Genomic DNA, 7701 nt, shown 5'->3' with positions numbered 1-7701 from the left:
TCAAAAAAGCCAGTACAGTATGTGTCCCAAAATGGCATAAAAATGTCACAGTATAGTATGTCGTCCAAAACAGAAAAAAGAAAGAAAGAAAAAAAAAAGTTATTGAATAGTTTGTGGTCCAAAATGTCAAAAAGTCATAGTATAGCGTGTCATCTAAAACAGAATAAAAAAGGTGAAAAAGGCGACAAATACTATGTTTTCCAAAATGGCATAAAATGTCATTGTACATTATTTTGTCCAAAAAAGTCATAGTATAACCTAAAAGAAAATCATAGTATAGTATGTTTCCCAAAATATCAGTGAAATGTGATACCACATTATTTCATCCTAAATAGTTTTAAAAAGTATAGTATAGTATGTCATCAAAAATGTTATACAACCGTCATAGTATGTCATCCATAATAGCATGAAGAATCATGGTATAATATTTCATCCAACATAGCATGAAAAAGCATAGTATAATATGTTGTCCAAAAAAACATGAAAATGACAGTCATGTATTTTGTTCAAAATTGGATCAAAAACTGTCACAGTACACTCGAAAACCAACTGAATTAAATTTAACAGACACATTTTTTGTATTTGAACAAAATATTTTCTTTATTCTGCAAGAGAACTGAATATGGTGGAGCTCCACTGATAAACGTACATGAGTTCAGCTCATAAACAAATGGAGAATCTACAACCAACAAACTATTGCAACCGATACAAGAAAGTAAAGTGAACTGTGATTGGCCAAAACCATTTCAAAAAGAGAATACCAATAGAAGCCAGTGGCAGGTATGGCAGAGAGTAACACTGAGAAAGAGACCGCTTACAGTCAGTCAAACAAAAGGACCACACAAGTTTCTGAATTTTGACTATTAACTTTTGAACAGTTGGGTGTTTGGGCTTCACACCAATGTTAAGGTCAAGTCATATGAGTTGAATTGTTGCAATCACAGTATATTTAGTTTGCATTTAGGTTTTCTATCAAGATCAGATTTGGTGTACTGACAAAATTTAGCGCCATTGACCAAGGTGACACTTGACCTTTGAGTTGGTGATCATATCTTAAGAGTTATAAATGATTCTGCTTGGGCACATGATACACCCGAAGACCATAATGTACCAAATGGTTTAAAATCGTTGCTCACATTGTTGCAATAAGACAACATTAACTACAGTTTACAGAACATGAGCTGTGACATCAGGAAAACTAAAAAAAAAAAAATAAAAAAAAATATTTAAAGCCAAATGCTTTTAAACGTTTTTGTTTTAATCTGATGAGACATATATTTCTATATAGTAACGGTCCTCTCTCTCAGTTTTACGTTGTTATAGCATTATACAACTGACACAAAAAGGACTGGAACTTGTTTCAGCTGTAAGCAGTGATGTTAAATTTGCTATATCAAATTCAGATCTGAATACACCATTAACAGACAAATAACAGTTGTTTTTCAAAGACATCTTTTTTACCATTTTTCTTTTATACACAAAAAACAACAGTCAAGAGTACCAAATATGCATGCTGGATCTGTACGTATGTCAAAAAGGGGTAAAAGGGAGGGAGGGAAAGGGTGGGTGTCATATACACTTTTTATATCTTTTTTTTTTAAGTTACTTTTTTTTTCTCAAAAGGTCTTTATTTTCATATATATAAGAAGCTGTTACTCCTCGAAGCTGTGCTGGGTACTGTGATCAGATAAGCAGTGGTAAGAACACAACACGACTCCTCGCTGAGAATCACAAACATATTCAAACCTGGCTGCAAATAAAACTTTGCAGAACTGCTTGAGGGTGTGTAGTAGTATTTGTAGTATTAACGGTAATAGAGGAACAACAGACAGTTGCTATCTTTAACAGTCCTGGGGTGGTAGTGAGTATAAACTCTCAGAAAGAAAGGTAACAGCAGGCTTATTGTACCTTGTTGTAACAGAGACTGCACCTTTTGTTTGAATGTACCTTTCTTTTCTGAGCCGGTTTCCTGGAGTTATCTGAGTTAGAGTTGAGTTTTCAAACTCAACTAAACAGTCTGTTAAAGTAAACTTGACAAAACAGATATTTTGGTTTGTCCCACTAATGCTCCTTCACTGCTGCTCTTTCTGCCTGTTTTTAGAACAACTACGAGCGAAAACCCTGCCCATTCAGAAACACCCGCCCTGTGGGGGTTGACGCACCTGAGGGAAAAACATGCGCCCCTCCATCACAAACCCCTGGCTGACAGAAAAGGGAATATTGCATGTTGTGGTGGAGTGAGACACCAAGGAAAATGTCCTGCAGAAATCTGTACATGAATTTAACATGACTGATAACTGACATTATATAAGGGGTGTAAAACTACACCACTTAACACATTAAAAAACATGAATTTAAAGTATTTTCGTCCCTGCTGACCTTCCGTACTTTGAGTAGCAAGCTGCTCTTATCTGAAGGGAAAGTTGTGACTTCATGATATACATCATTCTTCTAAAATAGATTTTTGTACTTATCAAAACAGATGATCAAAACAGAATTATCAAAATCATCAACTGAATTAAATCAACGTCAAATTTAACTGTACATGTACGGAGGCCTGAGCGTCCCAAAAATCCAAAGCTTACGTACTATTAAAACCAAATCTGAGATTTCTGCAGGACATTTTTACACAAAAATGAGAAAAGTTTCAAACTGCAAACCAAACTTAACTCCAGCTACAGTCATCATGTGCAAATATATGAAGTAGCATGAGTGAGAACGCTGTGACTTTGGGTCGTTTTCTTTTTAATTCCTCAACAAAAGTCAGTTTATACCAACAAAGCACAAACTGAAGAGTGCAGATCAAGTTAAATCTGATTGAATTTTTTTATATTGGGACATCATTGAACAAAGATTTTTCTAAAGACTGATCCTTCCTGACGTGTCACTAAAGTACCTGTTTAAACTCCTTTAACACAAATGAATAGATCAACAAACAATCCTAACTAGCTGAATGGGACACTCATTCACACAACATGGTTTTATCTTCTGAGTTGTGATAATATCAAGGCAATGGAGATAAAAACATCACTGAAACATCCTTTTCCAATGAGCGACAACTGAAGGATTAACAACAACTGAAATCTTTGGTCTTAATGTTTTGGGGGAAATGAAAACAGTCAGAAGACAGCGACTACGACTCAAAACAACCCTTCAAAGTAATATCTTTTAGCTTTTTATATATATATGATAGGACATCTCCGTGTAAATGTGACTCATGATGCAGACATCACAGGTAAATATTAACACAAGTCTCTTGTAGATGATTATGTGTGCAATTTCAGACAAGCCCTGTGTGAAGGAAAAGATCTGAACATATCTCTGAGAAGTTTCAAAAAGCGCCTCCTTTCCTCCTAAAGTAGCTCTATGTTTGCCTGTAACGAATACTGTACATCTGTCATAAAACTCTAAAAACGTCTGCCCTGCTCACCATAAAACGAAAGGGAACTCCTTGTTTTTTATGTGTTTTTTTTCCTTTAATAAATGTATATTTCATATAAAGACATTCAACAGTGAGCAATGCAATATAGTTCAAGTAATAAAGTTAGGGATTTTTGGAGTTCCCTGTTCCAAAAACAAAAATCAGCTAGTAAAACAAAGAAATAAAACCTTCGGACCATGTGGTGATGGAGGGGAAGGAAAGACTATGACACTGGTGATAGTGCTGTGACTAAGCTACAGGACGCCGTGAGCCTCTTGAAGTGAGGACACTACAAAAGTCAAAGTCGTGGCAATCTAGCTTAATCGGCTGAGAGTTTTTTAAGTATCAATGCAGAAAAAACCCTGATTTATTTCTTTTCTTTCTTTAAATCGCTGGCTTTGTTGTGTGGTCGTTTCTTACGGTAAACTTGAAACACCTGAGGGTTCATGACCGGAAATGTAATGAAGGAGACATCAAAAAAGTCTGCCAAATCCAACAGGCCTGCATTTCCGATAGCACCTTGAGATTTAGGATCATCGTTTCGCATGACTTGCGGTGCTTGAAAAACAGGAAGCAAAAAACAGCTTTGGACCCGGAGTGTTCCTTGTTTTTTTTTTTTACATTCAAGACAATATCAACAAACCCCGCCCTGCTGTCCCCCCTAAGTCCAAGAGAAAGGACAAAGACCGCCGTCACAGGTGGACAGCAACAGACACAAAACATAAAATAGGCTGTGTCCCAATTCAGTGGCAGAGAACTGAACCTTCTCCTCTGTCAATCAGATCGTTAGCAAAGAATTCACCACAGTCAGTATGTTTACATGATGTTAGAAAAAGTCACGTTATTGTTTAAGTTCGACTAAAACTTGGACTTACATGTAAACATGTTAGTCCAACTGTAATCATAAGTACAAATTTATCAAAGCTGGACTAACACATCTAGATAACGTGATTGGCATCAGATTTACTATTTTATGCATACGCCTGAGTCAGACCTGAACTGAAGTAAGCTTTCTGCATATCCTGCATAGTCCCTGTGCTGGACTTTGATCCAGAAGTCAAACAGCCTAAATTTATAGAAAAAAGCCGGGAAAAACAAAAGACGAAGAAACCAAGTAAAGCATTGAGTACATAAGAAATGTAAAGCAACATAAAGTTATCCATTTTTACACCGTTCAACATGGAACCTTTTGCGAATTTATGTGACGTAATAGGTCAACCTGAAGATGGTCCAAAAGCATATCGGTGGAGTTGGACATACCGCCGTCAATAAATCGATTATCTCCCGGTGCTTGTATACTGGGACAAGGAGCGTAGTCCAATTAAAAAGCTATAACCATGCTCAACTTAACAGTGCATGTAAACGTACCAACTGTCATCACCAATTCTCGCAGTTGCCAGATACACTGAGTTGGATATCTGTGAAAGGGCTAAAATGTATTTACTCTGAAACATTGGGTAAAACTTGTAGCCACACTTTGTGCGAAAGGAAAGTGGTTGCAAAACTGCAGACCGTTTAGGTTAATGTTGGGGTCCTCGACAATACAAAGAAAAGTAGGAGAAAAATTTGTCAGAGCAACAAATAAAGAAAGCAAAAGCAAAATTAAATTGTGATATCTACTAATTAGAGGGTGTCTAAATTGGAAGAAAAATAGGCATATTTCTCAGCTGAATTCAAAAGTGGCCCCTGAAATAGGACACAGCCAACATGTCACCACATCCTCTATGCTGCAGCTGTTGCGTCCAGCTGTGTCAGCACTGTCACCTGCTTTAGCTTTAGTTTGAGGGGGTGGTAGAGAGAGACCACTGGGTGCTCAAAGCTCGATCTCATTTGGCCTGTCCTCACCAGCAAAACGACTGATTTGATTTCTACAGCTGCATGAACAATTCATATTAACAATTTGCTTTTACACAGCTTTGTTCATTATGTAACTTCGTTTACTTTTTGTTATTAGGAACTGGCAGGCCATGTCTGCTCCGACCTCATCTTAGCATGGGTGCTGCAACACAGCAGGCCTGGAAATCACAGTGAGTATAGCTTGTTTCTATCCACATTTTTTTGCGCATTGTTCTCTGGCATTGAGGAGAGCAAAGTGGAAATCAATCTGAAATGGTATCACCAAAATGTTTTTAGACTTGGCTGAGGTGGAAATGTTTCCACTGGCATTATGTAAACCTCTTCTTTAGCCAACAGATTTTTGTAATTTATTTTCAAAGAGACACTGTCATTGCCAATTTTGCTTCTGTAAATACACGACAATGTAGGATTACAGAACAGTAACATTGAACCATGATGTACTGGTGCTCTTTGATCTTGTTACGCCTTGTAGGGAATATTTGTGTTGACAGAAATTTGCATTTTCTTTGGGACAAATTTTCAGAAATTGAATGGAGCAATTTAATGTCATTTTAGGATCAACACCGCTGAATAGAAATCTGTGAACAGGCCAAATTGGATTAAGCACTGCAGGCTTTAGGACACTCAAACTGGAGAGAGCGCTCACTATCAATGGCTTTCAGGTCCACAAACCTCACCTCCCACAGCTCATCTACCTAATGTGAGCAGACTGTAGCAGGGGCGTTTTGTGTGTGGGGGCAGATAACGGTGATACCGTAAGGGGTTTGCACACTGTAGGGTGTGAGGAGGACATCGAGACAGGGGTTTAGATAAACACATGGTGGGTACAACCAAGGTTGTAGCATTCACTCACAATGACTCTGCTGCTGCTTTTCAAACAATGGCCCTCTTCCTACAACCTGATACACTGCTTCAGACGCGCTTGTGTGTGTGTGTGTGTGTGTGTCTGACCCATACACTCTGATGCTGGCTTATCACACTGTGAAAAACACTGCAGACAACAAAGAGGGGGAGGGTGCTTTGTCTGACTTTGTAACCAGCGTCTTTTAGAAGAGCTTTTTGGTAGATGCCCTCACAAATGTTATCCTGTAAAAAAACAAAAATAAAACAAAACAAATTAGCAAGTGCGGTGAATTAAGAACAGCTGCCTTTGTTTGCCATAACCCCCCCTTTCCTTTTCATTCTTAGACTAGACAGCAGCAGTGGGATGACTGTCTGGGGACACCAGGGTCACCCCGAGACACAACGCTGACTCCAATCATCTCACGTGGCTCCTTGAAGAATCAGCCAATAGGTGAGCTTTAACTTCCAATCAACAGCCAATCAGTTATACAGATTTGTTTCAATTTCCTAGGAAGAATAAAATGCAACTTGTTATGGTTTTTCTCTTCAGTTTTTGAAGATCTCTTTTATTGTGTGATGCTTTCTTTAGTCTTTGACAGAAAATGCTTCCACTGGTTATAAAGTCAAGCACCGGCAAAAAGTTCTGAGTTTTAAAAAAAAAGGACAAATTTAACAAAAATAAAATAGGAATCGACAAACAAAATTGAATTTCACTCCAAAAAGCTTCACTGTGCACTTTGATTATCTCTCAGACCTTAGTGCGTCTCTCTGCTTGACTGCTGAACTATATTAACACAACGCTAGATTGCACGTTCTTTCAAGTTTTCAGTATTTTTCTTCTAAAGCCTACGTCTTTAGCTCGGGACATCGCCTCCGTCTGCCTGCTCGCTGCGTTACACATAAAACTTTTCTTTTTAATGAAAGCTTATGATTTCTGAAGGTTTTGTAACAAACAACACAAAACAGTCCCCGTTTTTAACCCACAGTCGTTAGCATATATTCATGAATCTCACTCTTTTTTAGTTTAACCACACATAAAATGGGTTTCAGGTTCTCTGGTCAGACTTGCTCTCTTTTATGCTTTTATAAGGATAAGTTTGGTGAAACTGAAACCTTTTCTTGTCTGGTATAAGTGTTACAACATTTCTGACTTCAGCACTCTGTACGTTACATTGGGATTTGGTCACACAGTGCTCCCTATACAAGAGTTAAATAATCATATTTTTATGAACTGCTTTACCCTTCAAGTGGCGGTAAGAAGTCGACATGAGAGGCATCAGAAAAATACCAAATAGGAAAATTGAAGAAAACAATTAAGTATTCACTTGAGCTATTACAATTATCTAGTTCTCTTTAGTTTATAGAATGTCAGAAAATAATGAAAAATGTATAAAAGCCAAATGCCATGTCTTCAAATTGCTATTTTTTGTCAATTACATAAGAAAAAAAAAGCAGAAACCCAAGACAAAACCTTTAAAGTATCCTCTTAGCTGCCTTTTTTTCCTCCATTGGCTGAAAAAGTGATATGTTTTTAGCTTTATTTTGGACTTTTCACCTTTAACTTCTATAGGGAGTGCTGA

Source organism: Plectropomus leopardus, chromosome 3 (genome assembly GCF_008729295.1).
Source record: "Plectropomus leopardus isolate mb chromosome 3, YSFRI_Pleo_2.0, whole genome shotgun sequence".
Lineage (NCBI taxonomy): Eukaryota > Metazoa > Chordata > Actinopteri > Perciformes > Serranidae > Plectropomus > Plectropomus leopardus.
The sequence above is the reverse complement of the archived record's forward strand: the minus strand, read 5'-3'. Positions refer to the sequence as shown.